This window comes from Triturus cristatus, chromosome 9 (assembly GCF_964204655.1).
Source record: "Triturus cristatus chromosome 9, aTriCri1.1, whole genome shotgun sequence".
In the NCBI taxonomy this organism is placed as follows: domain Eukaryota; kingdom Metazoa; phylum Chordata; class Amphibia; order Caudata; family Salamandridae; genus Triturus; species Triturus cristatus.
In genome coordinates, this window is record NC_140592.1 from 565,397,327 (window position 1) to 565,421,394 (window position 24,068).

The following is a 24,068-nucleotide window of genomic DNA, read 5'->3' on the forward strand; positions in this document are numbered from 1 at the left end:
AGTCCGGGCTCCACATCAACCTTCTGGAGCTCCAGGGGATTTGTCTAGTACTGAAGGCATTCCTTCCTACTGTCAAAGGAAGAGTAGTGCAGGTGTTCATGGACAACACCTCCGCCTTGTGGTACTGCAACAAACAGGGCGGGATGGGGTCGTGGACCCTATGTTAAGAGGTCCTTCACTCTGGACGTGGCTGGAACATCAGGGCATGTCCCTGGTGGTTCCACACCTGGCAGGTTCCCTGAACGTCAGGCGGGAAGCACTCAGCCGCCAGTGCATGATGTATCACGAATGGGGTATTCACTCTGAGGTGGTGCAAGATCTCTTCCAGCAGTGGGGAGAGCCTTGGTTAGATCTATTCACCACCAAAGAAAATGAGTAATGTTAGCAGGTCTGCTCGTTCGGGTTTCCAAGGTGGCACTCGCTCGGCGAGCTTTTCGCGGTCTTCTATACCCCTTTCTGCCTATACCAATTCTCCCCAGAGTGCTGAAGAAGATCAAGCGCGACCGGGTCCAAGTCAAATCAAATCAAATCAAAATCAGCTTTTTTCGGTGCAACAAATCTCACCATAAAAGCACACGATAAAAAGACATTCATAAATTAACATTATTATTCCAAATATTTTTAAGAACAGTCACAATAAGAAAAATAAAAACCATTTGGAGCACATGTTTGACCCTATAACCCACATTTAATCTTGGAAGATTCTGAAAGTACTAAAGTGCTAGGAATTTACGAGCTGATCGGAAGTTAATACATACAGGTAATTAAAGATAAAGTGCTAGTGCAAGGATTTCATAACATTATAGTATTCTATTGTTAATCAAAACAAGACAATATTTGGAAACAATCATCCAGCAGTTTCATACAGCAGTGCATCAAGATATGAATAGTCTTTACGTTTCTTGATCGCAAGCTGTATGAAGCGAATTACAGTACTTATCGTCTTTGTATTTTCTAAACTACATACAAAGTTAAATGTATAGTTATAGTTAAAAAGCATATTAGATAGAAATAGTGGTTTTAAAACAGATTTCCGGATTTCCTTATAAAAACTGCAAAAAAGGATAAAATGCATCGTTGATTGCTTAGATTTTCCGTCGCACGGACATTTCGGTAATATCTGGCACCATTTTTCCAGTCTGGGGAAGGCAACTAAATAGTGTAACGTGCTCAACCTTAACCTAGTAAGAAAAAATCTCTGTAGGCCCCTCATAAATGGCCGATCACAATATGTTGTTACTGTATGTTTTTGACCGACGGACCGATCTCTTTAATTTTCTTTTAGTCTTAAATATTTATACTTAAGGTCCTGTTTGCTAAGCTCCAGTATAAGGAGTGGATCGCTTCTATCCATGTCTGGATTACAGTATTTTAAAATATTGTGAATAAAGTCCAGCCAAGGGATCTTCCTACTATAGTCAAGAGTTAAGCAATCCCTGATAAGGTCTTTAGTAAGTTATGCCAGAGAGTAAGGCCTGCAACATTTATTGTGTCACTGATAATAGGGAGTTGATAATTCTATATGAATTATATAATTTGCAGTCGCATAGGGGACTGCCAATAATCTTTTTAAAAATTAGTTTTCTTGGTTCTGAAGGGAAACAACATTAGACCTACCCCAGATAGCAGCTCCATAACAGGCCCCTGAAATGCATTTGCTACGGTAGAGTGATAAGATTTCGCGGATAGGTTTATTCTCTATCTTTGCCGAAAATCGAAAAATACTCGCTATTGATCTTAAAAATTTCATATTACATAAATCAATATGGGAGTTCCATGAACCATTCTTGTTAAAAAGCAACCCCAGATAAGAGAAAGATGACACTCTGTTAATTAAAACGCCTCCTACATCATGTTGTTTCTTTTTTTAATTTCTACCCCCACGTCATCACAAAAGTTTTCTTTAGATTTATTTTCAAATCTTTGCTTGTCATGTATAAAGCAAAGTTTTCTATGAGCTTTTGCAGACCGTTCGCTGTCCTTGATATAAGGACAGCGTCGTCTGCATATAACAGTACAGGAGTTATACGAGACCCAACATTCGGAGCATCTGCATTCAGGGTCTGTAAAAACGGATCCACATTGTTGACATATAGAGAGAAAAGAAAGGGCGCTAAAACACAACCCTGTCTAATGCCATTTTTTACACTGAAATCCTGAGTGCATTCCCCCCCTCTTTCCATATCGAACCCTAGATGTTTAGTGGGTATAAATTTGTGATAGATATACAAATATATCCGGGGGTGCCCCTAACCCGTTTAGTGTTTGCCATAGTTTGCTGTGATTAACTAATTCAAAGGCACTAGTAAGGTCCACAAAACAAAGATGTAGCACCCCCTCCTTTGCCAAGGTGTATTTCCCTATAATAAGTTCTAGATTTAGACACTGCTCTACCGTCCCAATTCCTTTTCGAAAACCATACTGAACATCAGACAATATTTTCTCCTTATTAGCCCATGTTTCAAGTCTATCCAGCAATATGCGACCCATGAGTTTTGACGTAGAATCAAGAAGGGAAATTGGCCGATGGCAATTTGGCTTCCCTCTATCCCCGTTTTTAAAGATTGGGACGATTATACTTTCGGCCCAAGTAATTGGTAAAAAAAAAACTAAAGTTGAATTAAAAACATTTTTTAAAATGAGTATCCAGAAATCTGTGTCACACTTAAAAACATCTATTGGTGCACCATCCGGGCCTGCACCTTTACCATTGGCACATTTGTGTAAAGCTGTTTCAATTTCATCTGACGATATAGGCGAGGAACTAACAGAATTTACCATTATAAAATTTCCTTTTCTGGTTTCAATTATTTTTACACCCTCTGGGTTAAAGATCCCCTCAAAATGGGCCACCCATTCGTCTGGGGGTACTACGGTATCAGTGCTTACCATTGTATTGTCTTTAAAAAACGGATGATTAACTGTTTTCCAGAAAAGGGCTTGGTCTTTTAGCTCCGCGGCCTGGGTTAATTTCTCCCATGCCTCCTCGCGAATCTCCCTTTTCCTTTTGTGCAATGTATTTTTATATAGTTTCCGCAATGTGCAAACTTTGCTACTATCTCCAGGTGTTTGTTTTAGTGCCAGCTTCAACTCCCCATTCAGCTTAGAACATTCATGATTAAACCATCTTGGGTTGGGATCTTGGACCTTATAATGTTTTTATTGCTTAAACCGTCAGCAATTTAACTTAAAATTTTATTAAAAGCAGTTATAATCTCCCGACTCTGTGAATTGCTGTCCAGACAGATTGCTACATCATCTTTTATTTTTTCAGTCAATTTTGTCATGAATAAAGACGGGATTTCTCCTGACCATTTTATTGATACTCCATTTTTCCCCTGAGTTTCGATATCGTTTTCCAATCTCTTGCCCTGTTCTTTTGGGCTGAGTTTTAGTCTAACTAAGACTATTGATGGATGATGGTCACTAAAAAGGCTGGGTTTAATCAATACATTTTCCACCAATTCACTACAGTTGGCTGAAACGATAATGTGATCTATGGTTGATGATGACCTTGCTCCCACAAATGTTGGTAAGGTAGTTCCCCCCCCCAACCATGGATTCTATGATCCGTAAATCGTATTTATGCACCAAGTTGTTAATGGATTCCCCGTACTGATCATGGGGGAAATGGGGTATCCTATCACCAAGATGGTCACAATATCCACAGGGCTCGCCTACCTCATAGGTACATATACCAGAATTAAAGTCCCCTGCCCATATTAATACATATTCACCACCTATCCCCTCAAGAAAATAGTCTAAGTCCTTTTCAAGGCTCCCAATTACTTCACTTTTTGATTTATCAAAAACATTATTATATAGGTTAATTATGATAACAGCCTGTTTTCCTACCGATTGTAAACACAAGAGCTGGTAATATTCTGAAGATATGTAAGTTTTCATAAGCTTCAGATGTGATGTGGTAGCAATTAGGGTAGCTAGGCCTCCTTTAGCTTGTCCTGCTCTCGATGGGCTTGCATCTGTACAGACAATCTGGTTACCATTTATGAAAAAAGGTTCCATAGCCCATGTTTCTTGAAGTACAATTAATTGGCACCCATCTAGCGTTCTCAACCAGGCCTCATCATTAATTTTATTTTTAGCCCCTGCAACATTCCATGTCATTAAATTTAAGAGTCTGCTTTGAAAATTCACCGAGATCACTCTGCTTGCATTAAGGGTAGGGGCATGAGAGGTAATACATCTCGTTAATTTAACCTGTTTGCATTTATGCATTAGTGCAGTTGACTTATCGTAGTCGGTGATCTGTGCTAAATTAGATATGTCGATATCAATACCATTTAGCGGGATCAACTCACTTTGTGTGGTTTGGTTGATATCAACTGCTTCCTCTCTCGAATTGGGGGTTTGAGCCCTTTTTATTTCAGAGGACCTAGGTGTGCCCCGGTAAGTCAGTCTACATCGCTGCATCTTCTTAAAACTGAAAATCTGTTATGCATCGGTATGGGTTTTGTAAGGGGTGGCCATTGGCTGGTAATTGAATTTACTTTGCTATGACTGGGCCTATAAAAATAACCCAATGCGACAGCTGTTATATGGTTAACTTTTTCAGGCAAATACCCAATTTCATCAGTTTTTAAAACGTTCAACAGATCACCCACCATATTCCGGTCCCGAAAGTTTACAACAATACGATCCCCCCCAGATGTTTTTCTAGAATTGCCCACCCAATGTACCCTCCTTAGCATGATTATGGCCTTTTGCAATAAATTCACCCCAAGACCTGTATTAACGGAAAACCAATGGACAACTTGATTTTTCAAAGAATCATATGTTTCCTTCTGCGTTACCACTAATTTTGGTACGTTGTTTAAAATGATGACATAAGGGGTCGCCTGTGGTGGTAGATTTAATGTCCCAAGAATATCGCTATTCTCATCTTTGTTTCTATAGAACCTAGTCCGTTGAGTTTTCTGCTGAATCCCTAAGGTCAATGGGGTATCATCCTTTTGCAGCCTCAGGCAGGGTGAGGTTTTTGATGTCAATGTATCCTCTACCACAAGCATTTCCTGACTTTCGTTAAAGGGTTGAGTAGCAGTTTTATCCCTGTTTATTCTGGCCTTGACCATCAAGGTAGAAGTAGAGTTAATAGGTTTGGGAATGGTAGAAATTCTATTCGAAGACTTGAGGGGTAAAGTTTCAGTCACCATTTCCATTACAAGGGCCATATCTTTCTGTATCAGTTTAATCTCCGACATTAAACGTCTTTCTATGTTGTCTAAATTGCCATGCAGTTTCTTGAATAATGCCTCGAGGTCTTGCGGTTTTGGATTAGTGAGGTAATTATCCCCCCTTAAAGACCTGAGTTTTTTATCACCCTTTTTTTGTCTAGGCTTTGGTACAATTTTGGGATGAGTTAATAGATGTTCCACCGCGTTGTTTATTGGTCGCGGCCCTTCCTTCTTCTTTTTAGCAGGGGGAGATGTTGAGGGTGTGTCATCTGTTGATACTGAGATCTCCAAGGATGTATTTAGCACACAAGGATTAGTTGTTTTAGATTCTTTATATGGGGGATCTTTTGTGGAAAGGTTATCTACTCTCGGCTCCGCTTCTTCCTCTAGATTCCCCAAATTAGGCACATTTATGGTTGTAGACCTCCAATCTTCATGGACAGATTCTTTTAAGGCAGCATCAAGTGCTGTTTGTGTGGCTGCCAATTGTTCCTCAACATGGACAATTTCACTATTGATAATCCCCACAGCATTTCTCAAATATTTGGTGATTGGCGCGCTCTTTGGGGGCGCTTTCCCTTTTAATAATAATTTCCTTTTTCCCCATCTTTCAAATCCAATACATAAAATATGTTATATGTGGGCCCAGGAAAAACAAAAGGTGGTAGTCTCCCACCAGTTTTTTAAAGTGCAATACTATGAAAAAGGGGGGGGGTCCCTGCCCTGCCTTGTCTGGCTGCGGACGGGCGCAGACGGACCCCCCCTTGTCCTGGGCTTGGCCCGGGCACGCCCGCGCGCGTCCCGCGCTGCGGGAGCCCGGGAATCCCTTTAAGCGCCTCCTGGCGCTGATTGCTTGCATCGGCGATGTGCGCGCCGCGGGTGGTGCCGGGATATGGAGTCTGTTATCCCCGCTCTGCTCGATTATCTCCTGCGGCAGTGTCCCCCGCTATAATTTTCACCCTCGAAATTCTGGGGATTTTGTATGAAGTATCTTCAACCCCGTCAAGAATCCAAATTCGCCTGGAGCATTGAATATTTCTTATATATACTTGTCAGGAGAGGTATAAAAACTTTTTAGTCTCCTATCGTAATTGTTGCAGGAGTATTTAAGGGGTTAAAACCTCCATCCATTTGCAAAGCGCCCTATCCAAACACTCGTAGTACATGTCTGTTAGTCTTTGAGTGGTTGGACGGATTAATAGGATAAAATGTAGTTCGCTAGTGAGCAATCTTCTCTCCGACTTCGTTTTTTAAATATTATCTCTTGGGCGGAGCCTGCTTCCCTCCTTGCCGGTTTTTAACTTGGTCGTTAGTATTGCGGCAGCACCCTTCATGAATTGGGTTCGTCAGCGTAGCCTTGAGTCTCGAGTTATCACTCGTAAGTTCGGTCAACGTCCAAGTCATTCTTGTGGCTCTGGACTGGGCATGAAAAGTCCCGAGCTCTTGAACATGGCCATCGATCCTCCGATCAGACTGCCTCTTCGGGAGAATCTTCGGTCGCAGTAGCAGGGGACGGTCCTCCAACCGTACCTGTCCAGCCTCCACCTCCTTGCGTGGAGATTGAGCAGCGACAGTTGACAGCTTTCGACCTTCCTCCCGAAGTCTGTAATGTCATCTTGGCAGCCGGGCGTCTCTCCACTAAAACGGTATACGCCTGTAGATGGAACACATTTGTGGCATGGTGCACAGCAAAGGCTGTGGATCCCCTTTCTGCCCCTCTTTCTGAGGTTTTCCTCTTCATACTTTCTTTGGCCAGACAGGGCTCTGCTCTGGGCACGCTTAAAGGCTATCTTTCGGCCTTGCTACGCCTTTCTGATCAGCCTTCTCTTTTCAAGTCCCCCAAAACTCGATGGGACCCGCATTACCAACCTACTTTACGCCGATGATCTGGTGCTATTAAGCCACACAAAAGTGGGTCTACAGAGGTTATTGGACGAATTGTTACCATACTCGACAAAAAATCATTTAGAACTTAACCTGTCAAAAACCAAAACTATCTCCTTTGGGAAACAAAAAAGGACAATAGAAAGGTGGTTCTTCAATACAACAAAGCTGGACTCAACCTCCAGTTATAAATATTTGGGCATTTTCCTGGAGGCAAGTGGCTCCTTTGGCAAGCACAAGGAAGCACTACAAATAAAAGGACTTTCATTAGAGGTGGCCGCTGCAAAACTGTCAAACCAGCTATTAGGTCCCAGTCTTACACCTATGCTGAAAGTAATGAAAGCCAAAGTAATCAACGCACTAACATATGGTCATGAGATCACCAAGGGCTCAACCAGTAAATTAATAAACAAATTAATTACAAAAATCTTCAAACGAGCATTCCGGCTGCCAAAATCTGCATCGCCAGCCCAGGTGAGATTAGAACTGGGACTGCAAGATCACCTCGGTGTGGAGGCAGGCGCCTTTGTTAAACTGTGCCATTGACTGCGTCAGGCCCGGGAGGGTTCTTGGAGGCGCGACTGTGGCAGGAAATACAGAAAAAGCCCACTAGTCAAAAGTACCGACAATACCTGGATCACAGCTTACAGCTTTTAGGCGCAAAAGACCTATGGGACTTAAATCTTTCCCCATCAGTGTTAAAATCTGCCATAAAGAAATCTGTTAGGTTGTGGTCCTTCCATTCAGATAGGACAACACTATCTAAGAGGGGACATGCCTGGGCAGTGATTGCCAACTACGAAGTGGGTGTCCAGCTGCCCTATCTGTCTAGCACATATGCACTTTATTGGAAGCGTAAGTTCTTAGCCTTGAGGATGGGAGAATGTCCCTTTTTGAAGAATCTCCCGGCATGGCGTTGGTCGGGCTGTAGCACTGCATGCAGGTTGTGCGGTTACTACACCGAATCAATGGAACATATTGTTTGTGCATGCCCAGTACTACTTCAAGCCAGACGGCAGTTATTGAGAGCCCAATGTATTAAATTGGGTGTACGTTCCTGCCGTCAAGCAATATTGGCTGCCCTTAACCCTGCGAACACCAAGTTAAATATTGGGCTTGCGAAATTCGTTCATAAAGCGTCAAGATTTCTTGAAGCCAAACCTCCATTTCAGTAAGAGTCGAGATCCTGAACTAAAATATGTTTTATCTCAAACTACATGAAACCTAGGGCGACGTATTGCACCAGAATATTACTAAGACATTCACGACCACTGAACTCTATTTTATTGATCAACTGTTTTAAATTGTTTACTATAGTCAAACCAGATTATTTAATCATTAGCATGTACTGTTTTAAATTCTTTACTATAGTTAAATCAGATCATTTAATTATTAGCATGTACAGTTGTAAATGGTTTTTAAAATCAAACAATAAAGAGCTATTATTACTTAAAAAAAAAAAAAAGTCCCCTATTGTAAATAGATTTCTTAAGGGCATTACTCACCTTTTTCCTCCTATTCCTTTTGTAATGCCCCAGTGGGAATTGAACCTAGTCTTAACTTACCTTATGTGCCCCTCTTTCGAGCCACTACATAATTGTCCTCTCAGACTCTTGACTATAAAAACTGCCTTTCTGGTCGATATCACCTCTGCTCACAGGGTGAGTGAGCTTCAGGCTCTTATCTTCCAAACCTTCTTTCCTTGCTGTCCATCCGGACAAGGCTGTCCTTCCAACTAGGCCTTCTTTTCTACCCAAAGTGGTTACCTCTTTCCACATAGGACAGACCCTCACTTTGCCCACCTTCTTTCTGCAAACTTCTAAAGAGGAGGAAAGACTCCACTGTCTGGATCCAAAACGTGCGTTATAATTTTATCTGGATCGTACAAACCATTCCGCGTGGACGATTAACTCTTTGTTGGCCACGTTGGTACCAAGAAAGGTCAGGCCATGCACAAACGGACCATCTCTTGATGGGTCATCCTTTGCATTAATATAGATTATTCCTTGGCGAAAAAGGAACCTTCAGTAGGACTGCGCACCCATTCCACCAGGGCGACGGCAGCCACTACTGCTTTGGGACCTGGAGTCCCCCTCAAGTGACATATGCCAGGCAGCCACGGGGGCATCACTGCACACGTTCACTAAACATTATTGCGCAGATAGTCAAGTCCGGAGAGGTGGCTTCTTTGACCATTCGGTTCTCTAGGACTTTCAAGTGTGAAGTTAATTCGCAGACCCACCTCCGGGGTTGGTATTGCTGGGGTATCTATTCTACCACCCATCCTCCCTATTCTGTGAACTGACTTCTAGAGTAAGGGACTCCCTTGAAGGGCCCTAGTTTTGTGCACCAGTGGTCAGTGTCTTGCATGGCTCTGCGCTTCTGGCATGGAATGTTGTGTAAAAGTACTGATGTCAGCGCACATGGGCGGGGTCTAAGTAGATACTGCAACGTTATCCTGGCAATCACGATGCTGACGACGAACGCGTAGTCGACCGACGCCACCTACTGACGTGCATGGGTGCTGTTGAGAATTTTTTTCCCTGATCCAGTCTGACGCCTGGGGGTAATTCTAAGGTAAGGAATCTATAACTAATATATGTCTCTTACAGATATAAATCGTTACCGAAGGTAAGTAACTTGCTCTTTCTAATTTCACCCACACTGTGTATTTTTGTGTCCCGCTTTCTCTCTCCCTGTCTCAGTCCCCCACTGCCCTCAGCCCCCCTCCCTCTCCTGTGCTGTTTCCAGCCTATCTACACCTTTTCCCGCCTCCCCCACTCCTCACCTGCTTCTTTCAGAGTCATCATCTTCTTCCCACGTCTTAGCTAGCGTAGCTTAGCCAACCACTCTGTGCTCCTGCCCCCTCCCAGAACCTATTTATTGGTGGCCGATGTGCGCCCCCACAGCGGTTGCACTCAGCCGGCGCGTCTCTGGTGCACCAAAGGCAAGCCTACGTGCACCCGTCCCTTCCTGGACCACAAACCCTGGTCCAGTTGTCAACCAGAGATACTTCGCAAGGCTCCTTTAATCACTCGACCTGGGATGCCACTCCTCTTGCTGCTGCACCGCGCCACAGTCCATGGTAAGAACCTTCACCTATATCTATGGCCACTTCACCTGCAGCAGCCTACCCATACATCCCACACAAGCACCAGCATCCTTTTTAACACTCCCACCTAACACCACACGTTACAGCAAACCCTAACACTCACTCACTCACATGCATACTACTCAACACACAATCTCTCAGCAAACACGCAACACAGATGTGACACCTGCTGTGCAGCAACGATCTGGACCTCCTCTTCCTCACGGAAACCTGGCTAAACTCCACATTGACACCCTACATCGCCGCAGCAATTCTAGCGGGGCTACAAGATGTCATAACAGGACTGCCTTCACAAGCCTGGAGAAGGGCTTGCATTTATCTACAAAAAGTCCATAAAGTTCTCAACAGAGCGCCATCCCATTCATGGAACATCTGCACTTAAAGCTGCAAATCTCTGAAATCTTCACCCTAAATGGAACCCTCTAACGACCACCTGTACCATGAGCTACCTTCAACAGCCTCATCACTGTTTTTATTGCCCCTCTCACAATCAACTCCAGAGCCTTCATGGTAAGTACCGACCCCTGCTCCACAGCGTTCGTCAAAATCCTGATCACAGTTGGACTAACCCAGCTTGTCACAGAGCCCACATACATCACAGGACACACACACTGTACCCTATCTTCATCATAAGTGACAGCAGCAAGTACATCTCCACCTTACCAGTCACTGGGATCGACCACTTCATCATCCACTAACAACTTAACACATCGCAGAACAATGCACCCACCAGCATTAGCCTACCAAGCTGCAGCTAGGGCAAAATGTCAGATGCAGAATGGCTCAACGCCCTCAGCTCGGATAAGCCTAACCCCACAGACAACCTCAACAGGACAGCACCAACTTCAACAACTGGATCAAGAACCATGCAGACTTCCTTGCTCCCATCAAACCCAACAAGAAAAGAAGAACCAACAAGCAGGCCAGTTGGACCTCTGAGACTCCAAACAACACTGCAAACCGGTAGAAGAGAAAATGGAGAGCCAGCCCCGAAACCACGAATAGAAGGCTGCACTCAGAAGCTACCAACAGCAACAGAGCGACACCAAGAAAAGAGTGCTAGCTTAAAGCATCAAACGGAGCACCAACAGCTGCAAGGAGATCTTCTCAATCGTCCAAGAATTCACTGTAGGAGAGTAGGCTCTGCTTCTTATAGTTACCCCCACTTTTTGCTGATGTTTCACAGTTTTCGACTTAGTCTGACTGGGATCCTGCTAATCAGGACCCCAGTCTATCTGCTTTCTCTCTAAATTGATTACATGTACTTTAGGTACACTCCAGATTGGATTCTGGGGTAGCCTTATAAGTCCCTAGTATATGGTATACTATGTACTTAGGGCATAGGTACCCCAGAGGCCTCTCAGGGGCTGCAGCATGTATCATGCCACCCCTGGGAGACCATTCAAAATGACACCACAGGTCTGCTACAGCAGCCTGTGTAAGGTGGTGCATGCACCCCTTACTTAGATATAGGTTCACTATATCTATCCTTATCACTGTACGTATAAACCTATCAGTCACCCTTATGGCTGGCCTTATCAATCCTGAAGGCAGGGTACTGGGTTTTATGTGAGAGGGTGCCCATGCATGAGCAGAGCCCCTCTGCAGCCTTCGGAACCTCTATTCCGGGGTTGTTTGTGATGCAGCCAAACCATATATACTTAAGTGCATTATAACCTCGCGGTAAATGCTAACTTTAAAACGGCTGCATGGAAACATGTCGTGTTTGGTGTCAAACACCTTGGAATCATACCTCCACACCAGTAACTGGTGTGGGAGGTATGATTCCACCCTACTAGAGGGAGAAATATGACAGCACCGGTACACCCGGTACCAGCTTTACAGACCCAGGCATCACAAAATGGATGCTGCCAGCCACAGACACGAGTCTGCCCTCCTGCTGCTGGATGAAACTCCGAAAGGGGATGGCTGGACAATAGGTTTCCTGTCACAGGGCGGTGTGACCACCTCCCAGACAGGCTTTAGTGCATTGAGGCTGGGTGGGTGCACTGGGGGCACATTTGGTGTCCCTGTGCATAGTCCAGCTCAAACCGGTTGCAGGGGCTATCAGCCCCTGCTCTGGCGCGAAACTGGACAAAGGACATGGGTGTAGCCACCCCTCTGTCCTGACCCTCCCACAGGTGAGTTCCCAGAGTTTGTCCCACCCCTTCCTTGGGTATATAGTAGGAACCCCTGGCTACAGGACTTTAGATTTACCTGGACGAAACTCTGCTACAGAAACCAAGTACTTCAACTATCTACACTACGTTGGATGACCGAAGAATCTCCCTTGGAGTAAAGGTATTACTCCCCTGCTTAGCAGGCACCTAAAACGCATCTGACCGTTTTGCATCTACGCAGCTCCTGAAGGATTCCAAAGATTTTGCAACACAGGCGATGAGTTCCTAAGCTTCCCTAGGCCAACCAGTGCTCTCAGCAAACCTGAGACCCGCAGCCCTCGTGGGCACCGTGCAACCCGAACCCCTGGACACCGTGCACATTTGCAGCAGCATATGCTTTTTGGCGATCCCTGAGGCTGTGCTTTGGGCTACTTGTAGTTCAGACCCCGAGCAGTGATTCCACTGAGGATTACTGGCCTACACTCCACAAGTGTTCCGTGGGCTGGTATTTTGTGATTCCTCTCGAGGTCCCTTCGCGATCCCTGGTCCGTCGACCTGTGGGTCCCTGAGAAGGGAACTTTAACTTTCAAAGGGCTTACCTGGTTGCTCCAGACGTGCTCTGACTCTCCATTGCTTGGGAAGTCCCCAGGACCTTGCTGGTTCACACCGAAGCATCTCTTCTCTGACCGCGTGGCTTGCAGTTGCCAAGGCTTGTTGGTCTCCAATCCGGACACTGACCCCCCAGCACTCAACATACAACGTGGGACAGCTCGCCTGCGGATTTTGGTTGTCGTTGACGTCTCCTGGTCCCCGTGGCTGCAAAGTCAATCTTCACCTCTTCACACCTGAAACACCCGACATCGATGGGCATTCGTCTACCAAGCCCCTGGTCACTGGCAAGTGACCCAGACTCTGTCCCCACTTCTTTCAGGTTCTTCTCCGCTCCGATCCAGGCGTGGATCACACTGGACACTTTTCCTCTTCATGGCAGCAGCACTTTGCAGCATCACACCATTGAAAACGATGAAGATTCCCGACACCATTTGACACCTATGCACCCGGCTTCCCTGGGTTAGGTAACACGAGTACTCCGGTGCTCATATGGGTGCTGGCTTTAGAACCTTCTAAGTTTGAAAGGGTTTGCTCAAAGTCCTCTCCTAGGTGCCCTTAATCTTTAAAATACCAACCGCGACTTTCCCATAGGATTGTACGGAGCTCGCGGCTGTGTTCTCACACTACACGCGTTCCCCGTGGGTCCCCTGTGTCACTATCATGGGTGGTTCCTTGGGGTCCCAGCGATTCTACGTGCTCTAGGCACTGTGTCTAGTCAAGTCGTGGTTGGTATACCACTTTTTTAATGTATGGTTTGGTCTCCCCCTGGGGTCCACCATGTATTGTGCTATTTACTGTCATTCTAGTGCTTTAATATTGTGTATCTTGTTCTCTAATCTCATAAAGAGGTTAGTAGAGAGTGTTTAGTTATAAATGCATATATTTTATATATACCTTGTGTGGTTCCCCTTTCATTTGGTCATTCATGAGATTATAATCTGGTAAACCAAGCTGCTTTACATTCCTTCGAGACTTATCCTGAAGGCTGCTCTCCATAGCCACCACTGGCATAGCTTTCAATAACGTTTGTCTTTAACCTAATCATCAATAAGGGTCATTTGGACTGGTGCAAGGTGCCCACTATAACTAGTGGACAGCATATATTCCAGGCCAACTTCTCACATTCACCACACCCTCGACCTCCGTCAACAGCATCACCCCCACCTAAGCACTCTGCGATGACTTATCAGACTTCTACCACTGCACAATCTCTAAGATCTACAGCAACTTCGCACACCAGCCGAACCCTAGGGATCTCATTGACAACATGCCCATCACCAACCAAGACAACCACCTGACTGAATGGAAAATTCTCACCAGAGAATTCTCACCAGAGAAGATACAGTGACGATGATGCAGTCCGTCCACTCGGGCCCCAACAGTTCCTTGCCCCAGCACGTCTACAACCTTAGAGCATTACTAATCAGCAGCGCCCTCAACCACACCATCAACACTTCCATCACATCTGCCACATTCTTGGAAAACTGGCAGCATGCAGAAGTTTATGCCCTCCTCAAGAAGCCATTGGCCGACCCGTGCAAATTGAGCATCTTCTGACCAATCTCCTTGCCCCACTACACAGCCAAAAAGATTGAGAAGGCCATCAACAAGCAACTCAGAGCCACCTCGACATATACCACCTATTGGACAACACTCAACCAGGTTTCAGAAGGAAAAAGACAGCACCGAAACAGCGCTCCAATGACATCGTGGACCAGGGAGAAACAGTGGTCTTCATCATGCTCTACCTCTCTGCAGCACATAACACAGTCTCCCACAACATTTTCATTAGAAGAGTCCACGAGACTGATATCCAAGGACCTGCACTCAACTGGATCTGCTGTTTCCTCAGGCGAAGAACCTAGAGAGTCAGACTGCCATCCTTCACATCGAAGACCAAGAACTTAAATTTTCTGAGTCCCCCAAGAATCATCACTCAACCCAACCCTATTCAACGTCTACTTGAAACTGCGTGTCAACATTATCTGGTCTCATGGCATCACCATCGTCTCCTACGCCGATGACACCCAACTCACTCTTTCCTTGACGGACAACATAACCACTACTAGAACCAACTGCATGACCATGTTAACAGAATGGATGTGAACCAGCTGCTTGAAACTCAACTTTGACATGGCCAAAGTACTGACTTGGGGAACTAATATCTCCCCATGGGCTGCCCCCTGGTGACCGAAAGAATTAGGACCAACACCCACTGACCATGTCAGAAATCTGGGGATCATTTTAGATGAGAAGCTCAACATAACAGCAAAAGTCAATGCAGTGAGCGCTGCCTGTTTCCACATCCTGCATATGTTATGAAACATCTTCAAGTGGTTGCCACAGAACACCAGACGTACAGTCACGCAAACACTCATCTCAAGCAGACTCTACTACAGTAACAAACACTACGCCGGAATCTCCAAGCAGCTCCTACACAGGCTTCAGATCACCCAGAACACAGCAGCAGGACTCATACTTAACCTCCCACGCAGCACCCACATCTCACCCCACCTCAGAGAGCAAGACTGGCTCCCCATACACAAACGCAGCTAATTCAAACTCCTCATGCACACATAAAAAGCCTTGCACAACACCTACCAGCATACCTAAACAGACACACTTTCACCAACTTGCCAGACACCTACGCTCAGTCTCAGTCGCGTGCACACACACCCTTCATTCAGAAAAGTAGAGGAGTAGGACGCTCTTTCTCCTACATCACACCCAAAACATGGAACGACGTCTCACAATAGTATTTTTTGTGAAAGCAGAGTCTTTGCTGAAGGGGCCCCCTGGAGCTTGGGGCCCCCTCGCACCGCAGGGGCTGCGGGGGCCTGTGTTACGCCACTGACTGTGAGGACCCAGGGGTCGAGAGGATCAGGGTTCTGCATCTGAATGCAACCCTGCTGGTCTTCTCCTTGCCACCTCATGGACTCGGCTTTCACAAAAAATACTGCCCCTGAACGATTAATGCTGACTTTTGAGGTGCCTCTGCCTGAAAGCGAAGGGTGTGGTGGTAGTGCAGAGAGCTAAAAAAGAAACAAGCCTTCTTACCAGTCGCTAATTGACTTAGTCACTTAAAGCCAGGGCCACTGGAATTATGAGTTTCTGCAGCAGCAGCGTTTTAAGCATAATTATGGGTTTATCTCATTTGCTATATAATCCATCATCTGCTGTATAATCTGCAGATTTTAACAAAAATGATTTGATTCTAGCTCAAACGAAACAAAATATACTTAAAACGTGGAAAAGTGTTCCAGAGCAGTGGAGCAAGCTAAAGTCCGACCCGTGAGGTTCACAAGCCAGCTGTAGAGAACAGCGCATAGAATACTTCACCGTTCTAAGGCGCTTTCTGCAGAGATCCGTGTGCGGCCTGCGATTCAAAGGCTTATGTCCCAGTGTGATTTCACTGGGTAAACACACATGCCACGGATTTCCTTGCACAACTAGCAGAAAGCACGATCAAACCATCTTAACATAGTTCATGTGGTTAATGCACCTATCACAAGGATCTGCGTGCAACCTGCAGGTTATTGGCTCAAATCCAAAATGAATTGCTAGTGGGTCTAATTCAACTTCTGCAAACATTGTGCGCAACCTACTGTACAAAGACTCCAAACCCAGTGAGATAGTTTGTGGGGTTAATGCACCTGCCCATGAGATGTGTGTGCAACTCACGGCCACAGGGTCCATTCGCAATATGACAGTTCGCTGGGTAAACACTGTGGTGCCCACTTTCTATATGAACATGTACACCCCAGGTTTCAATCCCAGTGAAACAGTCCTGAGGTTAAATGCAGATGCTACAGGTTCCATAAGAAATAAGGCAATGCAGCGTGTTATTGTGCTAGCTGAAGAGACATAAGTAACAAGCAGGTCTGCAACAGCCGAGTAAGCAGCAATTCATCTTGCTGTGGTTGGTAACGAGCACCAATGGGTTGGTTATACTAACATCCCCCAGAATATTCAGATTGATGCTTTAAAACTACATAAAGTCATCTATTCGCCGCGCCGAGTCCAACATAGAGAACCAGGAGCATAGCTTCCATTGGTGCAGCGGGTGCAGCGGCACCAGGGCCCAGAGGCCTGATGGTCCAACTGAACCCTGATTGTTGCTGTATTTTATCATTCAAACAATAGCGGCAGGGGGAGGGGGAGTAGAGGGGGGGGTGTTTTTTTGCACTAGTGTCAATGACACATTACATGAGCGGCAATACGGCAACAAAGATGTTTCTGGATTCGCGCGAGCTGGCAAATATACTAGTCTTACTGCACACTCACTCACACCTGCCCTTGTCGTCAAACAGGTGACTTAGTCAGCCTGAACATCCATTTACCGAAAACATGCCAAATCCTTACTTACTACCTTAACGTTGCGCCAGTGGTGGCCTTCTCGTTTGCGATTTTAGTAAAGGTTTCACAAACATATTTGGCACAAACGTACGCCATAACTGCCATATTTTAAAATGTTGCGCCAGTGACTAGATGCAGCGAAATAAAAAAGTGCTTAGCGGCTAATTAGGAGACACTGCCTCCCGCCGCATGTAAAAGATCAAATCCCGGTGGGCGGGGCCAAAAGCGGACAAGGTGGCAACCAGGAGGGATTAAAATGTCGCCGGTGAATCATTGCACTCTGTAATTACTGATGAGAAACGACGCACGCCAATTAAAATTGAAGGCGGAGCGGACACACGACCTCTGGAACCGTATTGATTCCAAGAAGCCATCGCATGGCGAGAACAGCGCATGCGCGCTACTAACGCCAGGCGAGACCTAAAAAGGGAGACAACATGCGGGAGCTCTTTTTTCTGAAAGGGTTAGAGGGCCTGTTTCAAGTTTGGAGTGATTGTCAGGAGATAGCTTGCTACTCAGACTGCAGTTCTCATTTTTGCAGAGAGTGTAGTTGCATTGGGATCCAGGAGTGTGAGGGGCTCACAACACCCCTATTCTGGGCAGCAGCATTTTTGGGTCAGTACTTGCTTTTGTTTGATGCTTTTGTCGTTTTAGAAGTCTCATGTTTAGTGTTGTTTATTAACTATAGAAAAAGTACTCCTGAAATTATCTCATATGCCTCGCCTCCTGCTCTCAGCCATGTCCCTCCTGCTATCCTTGCCATAATGTTTTTGAGGAGGGTCTAACTTCAAAACATTTTGCTTAGGGGGGCTCAGAGCAAAACATTTTGAAGACCTCTGCAATATAGTGTCCCAATTCAAAACTCTTTACTCTGAAGAAGACCTTCATTTAAAATTAGTGGCCTCCCTAGAAGGTCGAAATACGTCAGCTTCTAGAAGTGGGTTGATTGAGATCAGTTCCGCATTGGTAGAAGGCATATTCAGACAAGGACATTTGACTGCCAAGCACGAAGAAGACTCATGTTTGAAATTTTACTCCCCAACCCCAAATGGCCTATTGATTTTTGGCTTTGAGAAAAAGGAATTGAAGAATTGATAAAAGGACTAATATGTGTTGGACAATTCTTTCTTCGAAACAAATGGTTCTTTCATGTGTGCAACAAACACTTTTACACGTCTTTGTGATCTTTTTTTTTTTAAATAATTGTATTCATTGTTGTCATGTAAGTATTGTAAATATATGTATGTTTTGCACAAAACCTTGATGTAAAATAATACTTAACAAGTTGACAGGTCACTGTGTGCAGTGCATGATTCATGATTCATTCAAGCATTTAAAGAAGCAGAGTTGAAAGTGTACCTAAAGGGTGTATTTGATAGGGTAAGCACAAAAAATTGAACCAAGTAACTGGTTATATATACTCAAATTAAACACGAGGTATATGAAAGAATTCAGTAAATCTATGGTTGATGGGGTCACATAATGTTCTTATTACAGACTGCACTGGAGCTGGTGGTAGATACAGTGCTAATGCCCATGTTCAACCCCAAACTGGTGACGGGCTGAGTTCAACCGATGTTGTGCTACGAGATCACGAAAGCGCAACTGGTTATTATGCAGCCTGACTCTAACCTGCTACCCCTGCTACAACCCTATACAAGAAACGCATAGGAGGCTCCATGACACGGTTGACGACGATGAAGAGGGGGGAGGTAGTGGATAACTACCCCTTCTCTTTACTTATGCACTATGATTGGACTTCTAAATAGGTGTGGGCTAGACACCTGCCCTGAAATTGAGCTTGATTCACCACATGGGCCATCAACGGAGAAAAGTGCTTCTTTTGAGGCAGTGGTCAAGAGGGCAGGGGTTATGCTGGATCTGCAGTTGCCTTCCATTGAGTAAAAAAAAAAATGTTCTGACAGAAATTCTCCAAGAGGGGCCAACATCGTTGAAGGCCTTGTTACCATTTAATGATGCTCTTTCTGGAGCCTTGACGCCTACATGGTCCAAGCCTTGTCATTGCTTACCTGTCAGCTGGCACATATCTTAGCGACTTAGGCTTGTGCACGCTGAGCTGGACACTCTTACTAAGCACCTTCCACTGGAGAGTTTCATTGTGCAGGACTTGACTAGTAAGGTCAATTCCAATTCCTTTTTTTGGGAAGTTTTATATAGCGCAAACTAGACCCGATAAATCGGGTATCAGAGCGCTCTACATAGCATCGGTTTTGTTACACAAGGGCACATTAATTTTTTCTGAGGCACAGGAGTGATTTGCCAAGAATCACAGGATGTTGAGCGTCGTAGCCGAGACTCGAACCCGGTTCCCCAGCTTTGACGTCGACCGCTGTAGCCGCAAGGCTACATCCTCTCCTCCCTGACCACTCTTACAGATAGGGAATCTAAAAGGATTTGCGCTTTTAGTAAACAAAAGTTTTATTCCACAAGCCAGCCCTTAGTCCATGAATGAGTTTAGTTTACTGAGCAGGTACAAGCATTCTCCACGGGACATGACCAGCGAGATCCTGTCGGCTGTCCCAAAAGACCTCAGAGCTTCGATGGACAGAATGCAATGATGTATGTTATCCGTACGGGCTAGGATACAAATGATTTCCTTGGAAGTGCTCTTTGCAATAGTGCTGTGCTGAGTACGAATGCCTATGCTAGAAAGATTTAAAGACAGCTGAGCACTGTCCACTTTTTGGGGTCAATAACACCTGTGAAAATATATCCTGCAACAATTTAGGAAATCCAGTAGGCTAGCCCATATGCAGCGCATGCCTTCCCAACAGTGGTACAACAGACATTTCAGGCCCTTTGGGTCCATGGCTGCAGCACCGACAGACACTGCATGGAGCAGCTGGGTCAATAGTCCTCCAGTCCTCATCTCTTGTTCCTATGACCTCCAGGCTGCTTTAGTGTGTCCTTAGTGGCTCATGTCAGGCCGGTGCGAGGCATGATTAAATATTTCCTTCCAGTCTCGAGATCTGTTACATCAGACAAATAGGTCTTACATATCATTCAAAGAGGCTATGTCCTACTCTTTGTTTCGCTCAACCCAGAACAACTTTCGAAGGAGCTCTTGACCATCCTGATGCTGGCGGTAGATCTTTTACTTTCCAAGGATGCCATCTACAGGTAAGATAGGCAAGGGAAGCTATTCTCTCATCCCAAAAAAGGACGAGGATCTCAGGCCTACCCTGGGCCATCACCTGGTGAACTCCTTTCTACCGAAAGGCAAATTTAAAATGGTCATGCTGGCTCAGGACCTATCTGCCTTTGACCCAGTAGACTGAATCGTGGCCCTGGACTAGCAGGCTTATTTTCATATACCTACCCTGCAATACACCAGGCGTATTTCCATGTAGCTACCCTGTAATACCCTAGGTGTTGCGGTTCAAGGTTGGCCAGGAACACATTCAATTTGCCATGCTCCCTTTCAGTCTTACCTCGTCCACACAAGTGTTCACAAAGGCCAAAGCCCATTTTCCGAATGTGGGAGTGCATGTGTTCAGTACCTCAATGACTGGCTCCTGAAGGTGGCTTACCGCAGTTGTGGGCCATGTCTGGCAACTGCCAATCTCTTGACATTGTTGGGTTCTCTGCCAGCTAGCAGAAGTCCCACACAGAGGCTTCCATTCATTGAGGTAGTTCTGGACTAAGTGAAGTTCAAGACCTTTCCTCCACTACATTGACTGTGATATTCAGGTTATTATACTGGTGCTGCAGATGCTTTTTGGCCTCTTGGCCTCACCCTCCTCCACCGTGCCAATGGCACATGCAAGCCCTGCAATGGAACCTCAAATCCCAGTTGGTTCATCGTTGGGGCTGTCTTACTGACTGCAGTCATGTCTTAGGGGAGACACCTAGGCAACTGCAGTGTTGGCAGTGAGATGCCGATCTGAACTGTGGCTTGCTACTTTCCCTTTTACTCCCAGAGCTCCCAGTTGTGAGAGACATGTTGCTGCTGCTTTTTGGAGAGCGGGAGGAATCGCGTCAGGAAGGTTAGAGACCTCTAGTCTCCAGCAGAGAGCCTACTTCAAACCAGCCTGCTGGAAAGTTGATTGGCCCACAAGGCCTTCCTGCCATTCATCACAGGGAGTCTGATTCAGGTCATCACAGATAACACAAGACCATGTAACAAATCGGGCAGGGTGTGGATCCGGACCCTTCTCTGAAGGCTTTGCTTCTTTATATGTGGCTGGACAAATAGAATATCTTTCAGATAGTCACTCATGTGGCAGGGTGTCTGAATGTCAGAGCAAATGAACTGAGCCTGCGTTGGCTGGCGCATCACTAGTGGGGTCTCCACTGTGAGGTGCTGCAGCTTGTCGGTCAGTGGGGAGAGCCTTGGCTAGATCTTTTCGCCACAGCCAACAACTCACAATGTAAGCAGATTTGTGGACTGGAGTTTCTCCCAAGGCACTTGTTAGAGGACGCATTCCAGTTGGAATATAGCAAGGAATTTTAGAAGGCCTCCTACCGATACCTCTCTTGCCTCAGGTTCTGAAACAGATCAGGAAAGACAGAGCGCATGTCATCTTTAGTGCCCCAGTCTGGGCCAGGAGATGGTTACCAGGTGCTACTGAGACTGAGCATTTGTCCTCTGATTAGACTTTCACTTCTGGAGGACCTCCAGCCTCAGCAGCTGGGCGGCTCCTGTATCAGAATCTCAAAAACTTGTGTGGAGGTTGAACAGCAGCTATTAAATGTGTTTGAATTATTGGCCAAGGTGGTGGATGTTAACCTTGCTTATAGATGCCCTTCCACAAAGTCTATCTACACTGGGCGCAGAGACAAATTCCTTGTCTGATCTGGTCCCCGAGACGCTGAACACTTTCAAGCCAGACTTTCTGAAGTTCTTTTGTTTGTTCTTTGCTTAGCAGCAGAGCCTTGCAGTGGGCACAGTGAAAGGTTTCTTAGCAGACCTTTTGGCCTTTTTGTGTGTACCAGATCAAATGTCCTCATTTTATTCACTGGTTGTGATGTGATGCCATGTGGGGTTTGAGACATGGTTCCTCACAAGCCATTTATGATGCCCCAGTGGAATCTTAACTTGGTCTTGACAATCCTGATGCGCATGCCCTTTGTGCCTATATACATCTGATCCTTGTAGGAAGGTGGAATCTGACTGCATGGTTGCCCCCACTTTTTTCCTGGTGTTTGAATGGTTTTTGACTAGTCTGGCTGGGATCCTGCTATCCAAGACCCCAGCCTATCTGCTTACTCCCTTAAATGACATGGTGTGTATACTAGATGCACTAGTGATTGGATACTGTGGTACCTTATGAGCCCCTAGTATATGGTACCTTAGGTACCAAGGGCATAGGTACTTCACAGGCCTACCAGGGGCTGAAGAATGTATTATGCCACCCCTGGGAAGCAGACTAAATCTGACACCACAGGCCTGCTACTGCAGCCTGGGTGAGGTAGTGTTGGCACTCCTCACTGAGGTATAGGTTCCCTATATCTCACCATACACACACATATAAACCTATCAGTCACCCCTAAGGCAGGCCCTATCAATCCTGAGGGCAGGGTGCTTGGTTTACAATGTGAGGGGGTGCCTCTGCGTGAGCAGGGCCCCTCTGCAGCTGGCAGAGTCTATTCTCTGTGGCTGTTTGTGGATGCGGTTAAACCATATACTCTTAAGTGCATTATAACCTACCGGTAAATGCTAACTTTGGAATGACTACATCAAAACATGTCGTGTTTGGTGTCAAACAACTTGGAATCATACCCCCACACCAGTAACTGGTGTGGGAGTATGATCCCAGCCTTCTAGAGGGGACGACATGTACCCACTGTGGAAACAGTAGAAATCTGAAAGAGCCCTGGCATCACAAAATGGATGCCACCAGCACAGACACTGGGCTGCTCTCCGGCTGCTGACTGAAACTCGCAGTGGAGGAGGCCCAACAATAGGCATCCTGTCACAGGGAGGTGTCACCACCTTCCAGACAGGATTTAGTGTATTGGGGCTGGGTGGGTGCACTCCTAGAGTGATTCGAAGTCTTGCACGGGGGGAGCAGTAGGCTCCTCTGTGCATATGCCAGCTCAAACCGGTTCAAGGGTGACCGGTCCCTGCTCTGACGCGAAACTGGAATAAGGGAAGTGGGTGTAACCACCCCCTACCCTGACCCTCCCAGAGGAGTGGTCATAGAGCTAATCCCTCCCTTTCCTTTAGTATAAGATAGGGAAACCTTGGCTTTGCAAATCAGATATCCCTGGACGACGCTCTACAAGAAGAATCCTGGACCTTCGATGTTCCACTACCTTTGGAAGACGGAAGAATCTCCCTTGGAGTCAAGGAGTGACTCCCCTGCTTGGCAGGCACCAAAAACTTTAATCAACGGTCGCAAACTTTCCCGCTGGAGTCCGAAGTCCCTGCAGCTCCAGAAGTGGATTTCCTGACTTCTCGACGGCCATTGTGAGTCCCTAGCAGAGCTAAGGCGAGTGGACCCCACGAGTGACGAGGAACAGCAATACCCGGGTACCGTGCACTATTTTCGAGTGCAATCCCTTCACGACGATCTACGAACTTGTGCATTGGACCACGTGTGGTCCAAGCCTCCAGCAGGATTTCCACCGAAGATCAGAGGCCTACCTCGTCCCGAGTGACCGTGGCTCCTGTTAAGTGAATCCTCACGAGGCGTCTTCGTGATCCCTTGCCCTGTTGGCTTGTGGGTCCCCTGAAGGCTTTCTCATCGAACCAACGGGCTTCCCTGGTTGCTCCAGGCCTGCCCTCATTTACCCTCGCTGGGTGAGTCCCTCAGACCTTGCTGG

The 24,068-nt window shown here is 46.0% G+C and overlaps 1 protein-coding gene across 1 annotated transcript in view; it reads left to right on the forward strand.

Moving 5' to 3' along the window:
* Positions 1-24,068, forward strand: part of ERCC2 (ERCC excision repair 2, TFIIH core complex helicase subunit) — a 1,160,844-nt gene that overhangs the window by 530,727 nt on the left and 606,049 nt on the right. The gene's annotated exons all lie outside the window — the stretch shown is intronic.